Source organism: Atta colombica, unplaced genomic scaffold (assembly GCF_001594045.1).
Source record: "Atta colombica isolate Treedump-2 unplaced genomic scaffold, Acol1.0 scaffold126, whole genome shotgun sequence".
NCBI classification, from domain to species: Eukaryota; Metazoa; Arthropoda; class Insecta; order Hymenoptera; family Formicidae; genus Atta; species Atta colombica.
Genome location: NW_017259213.1, coordinates 5,402,659 through 5,406,633, shown reverse-complemented (window position 1 = coordinate 5,406,633; position 3,975 = coordinate 5,402,659). Strand labels below are relative to the sequence as shown.

Below are 3,975 nucleotides of genomic sequence, written 5' to 3'. Positions count from 1 at the left end.
TATATTTTTTTCTCTCTCTCTCTCTCTCTCTCTCTCTCTCTCTCTCTCTCTCTCTCTCTCTCTCCATTTTTTTTAGTAAAACTTACATTTCTTAATTATCTTAACTTAATTTTAATCTTAACTTAAATTTCGGTTTCAATGTTGTTTTTGGCCAAAATTGAAAAACAACCGAATTCGTTTTCTATTTCGGCCGAAAATCAAAATGTAATTTCGATCGGACTCTAGATATTAAATCCCTTAAATAATGTCAATTTCTTTCAAATAAAATTAATTTTAGATTCAACGTATGCGGAAGAGATAGTAATCTCTATAATAATAAATAATCCATTTCTCTGTTTTAGGGTGACAGCGATAGCGGATTGATTCGAAATAGCGACAATCGGTCGTATTGTCGGTCTGGTATCTGATGGAAAACGATACGATGTGGGTAATCTAAATATATTCACTAATGTCACTACCTATCGAATTTGGATTAAACAAACAATGTCACTTTGATATCCATCGTTATATATATTGCACATTTTAATACTTAATAAAAATTATTCAGCAAACATATATCCTTTATTATGCGTATTATTATTAATAAAAGCCAAAATTTAGTCAAGTTTTCTTTTACATGTCCGTTTCGATAAAATAATAAATTATTTATTTGTCTTACACATTATTTATCTTTATTAATTATTTAATGTTAATTATATTGATTAATAGATAATAAAAAAATTTAAGAAAAGAAAATTTAGAAATTTTAATACCAAGAAAAATCAAAAGTATACCTATATATATATTTGATAATATTTAAATATTTTTATGTAAAAAATTTTTCAACATTTTTTAAAATCGTAAAAATATATTTCTATTAGAGAATTAAATGAAAATTCCATTAACACTGGGCATCAAAATTCACGAGTGTTACAACCTTCATTTCGCTCATTCACAGAGATATACATAATCATATTCACTTACCCTTACTAGAACTGTTTTCGTCTGAATATTTCCCGCGAACAGAACGGCATTCTTAACATTATTAATCCACAAGATTATGAGTTTTATGTTACAAAATTATTTTATTATATAAATTATTTTATTATAATAATGTTGATTAATGTTAAAAGATGTCTTTAATCCGCAGAGATAGCATTCACATGATTCTAACTACAAAGATGAACATCGATGAATGATATAAAAAAATGAATAACTGCTTACACCCGAGCGCGACAACACAAAGCTACATAGCAAGTATTACCATCGCGTTACCATGACATACTGATGTAAATACTTCGCGCATGAATAGTCAGAGGTCGAAGGGTTCCCATGGTGGTGGATAATGACACACCCCCACATGCAAAGTACGCATGCTTCACTGTTAATAGGATAAAAAGAAGGGATGATCTAAAGATAAGGGGAAACTATTATGTTTCTGAACCTACTTTAATGTAATTGGGTTTGTAACAGTTAATCAATTTACGTGCGTCACATAATTGATAAATTTATACCGATCCTTTATAATGTTATTATTAGATTTATAATCATTAATATTGTTCACTAATGTGAGCAACATTTATGTTTGCCGATTATTCAAGCTAAACTGTTAAAAAGATAATAGTACAAATAAAAAATGTAACAAATTAGTAATAGCTAAAATTAAATTTTATTAAACAGAATTCCAATTAATAATTAAAATCAAGTTGTATCCGATAGATTGATAGATAATTGAGTTTAATCGCAGCCAAGATTATGATAAAGAGACAGAAAGGTAAAAAAAACTTCGATATATTAATTATTAAATTTCTAATCACTTGCTTACATCAGATTGGCGATAACGACTTACAAGGGCTATACTACTATAGGACAGGGCATATTTACTTCTTGCCCTAGTTATTAAAGGCATATATAACATATTGCAGGCATATATGACAATAATCATTACGTATTATACCTATTAATTTCAATGACACTGGGCATCAAAATTCACGAATGTTTCAACATCATTTTGCTCGTTCACAGAGATACACATAATCATATTCACTTACCCTCATTAGAATTATGATATTATGTTCGTCTGAATATTTCATGTCATGAACAGAACGGCATTCTTAACATTATTAATACAAAATTATTTAATTGTATAATAATATTGATTAATGTTAAAAGATGTCTTTTAATACGTAGAGATGACGATTCACACGATTCTAATTACAAAGATAATTGATGAACGATATAAAAAATGAATAACTGTTTCGGTCACACTCGATCGCGACAACACAAAACCACAAAGCAAGTATTACCATCGCATTACCATGAGATACTGATGTAAATACCTCAGGCATAATTGGAGATCGAAGGGATCTCATGGTGGTGGATAATAACACATCCCCACATACAAAGTACGCATGCCTCATCATTGATAGGATAAAAAGGAGGGATGGTAAGGGGAAAAGCTAAGGGGAAAGTTACTGAACCTACTTTACTGTAATTGGGTTTATAACAGTTAATCAATTTATATGCGTCACATATAAATTTATATCGGTTCTCTATAATGTTATTATTTATAATCATTAATATTGTTCACTAATGTGAGCAACATTTATGTTTAGTTACGGTTTTATTATCTAGCTTAGTTGTTTTAATCAGCTTATTTTTTTTCTATAAAACTAGAGTATCTAATAATTACGCTATCAATGTAAAAAGTATTTATACATATATACAGGGAAGACTTTTATTAAAACAGCTTTATTTATAGAAATAAACATTAATTAGCAATTTATTAGTAATATTAACAATGCGTTACATATGTTCTCTTCTAATATAAATAAAAAAGTATCATAAAATTAATCGTATTTTTCTGACGTGACGCTTTTGTAATATCCATTGAAGAATTATGTTGTGTAAGTTATACTTATTTGATAGAAAGTCCTCAGTGTAACTGTATTTGCGTTTTAGGTGAAATCTAAAAATAATCTAATCAAAATCTGATCAGATCGGAGATTTAATTCCAAAAAATGTAAATTAATATGACTAAATTATAATAAAATTTTTTGTATTTAAAATTTTGTCAAGTTATTAAGACCAATATTAAAAAAATATAATTATTTGTAATCTTATTTTATAATTCTTGCAAAAAGATAGTCAATGCGTTACCGATTCAGTGAGCATATTTGCTTCAAAGCGCTAAACTGGAGCAACAGTTCCTTTGCTTCGTTTCATGTACAATCTATTAAATACTTATTATACTACTGGAATGTTATCTTTTATATGATATACGAATGATTGTCATGATGTGAAATGGTCAACACCCAAGTACAGGCATTAAATGAATGAAGTCGGCCTAATTATAGACCTCACAAGTCTTTTCAAGAGAGTCTTTTCAATTAAAGAAACAAAGATCAAGCTTTTATAATGTGACTGAAACTTGAGCAACCATCAATTAAACTTAATGGTATTTAAGATCAATCGCATAATAATAAACAAAATCTACGAAAATGCAAACTCCAAATAACGATTTCCCTGATCGGTATCAGACTATCAGATCCCTTTCCGCTCCGCAAGGAAGGATCCGAAATAACAATCGGTGGCATGTCCTTATAACGAAAATATAACGACATAAACACTATTGAGAAGCGACACACTCATATCCTTAATTTCAATTTCCGAAAATCGGTGCAGTAATAAAATAAAATAAATCTTTTATAATTTAATTCTTAAGAAAGAACTTATAAATATAAATAGAAATCTCAATATAAAATTTATATAACTTTTTATATACTTTTAACTGTTGACTTCTAATATACTGTTAATATATAGGTTAAAGTGATAGCCGCCAAGCGGTCAATAACTTAATTAAAATACTTTCACGCGTCTATAACAGATTTTATATCGGCTTATCAGTAATTTAGTTGTTAAAAAGTATATTTTTATTATTACAATTTTAAGGTGAAAGATATCAAGTATTCTTGTCATTCTTAATTTTATTATTAT

At 28.0% G+C, this 3,975-nt stretch overlaps 1 pseudogene; it reads left to right on the top strand.

Moving 5' to 3' along the window:
- Window positions 1–407, top strand: part of LOC108694933 — a 2,322-nt pseudogene extending 1,915 nt beyond the window's left edge.
- The last annotated feature ends 3,568 nt before the right edge of the window (window positions 408–3,975 follow it).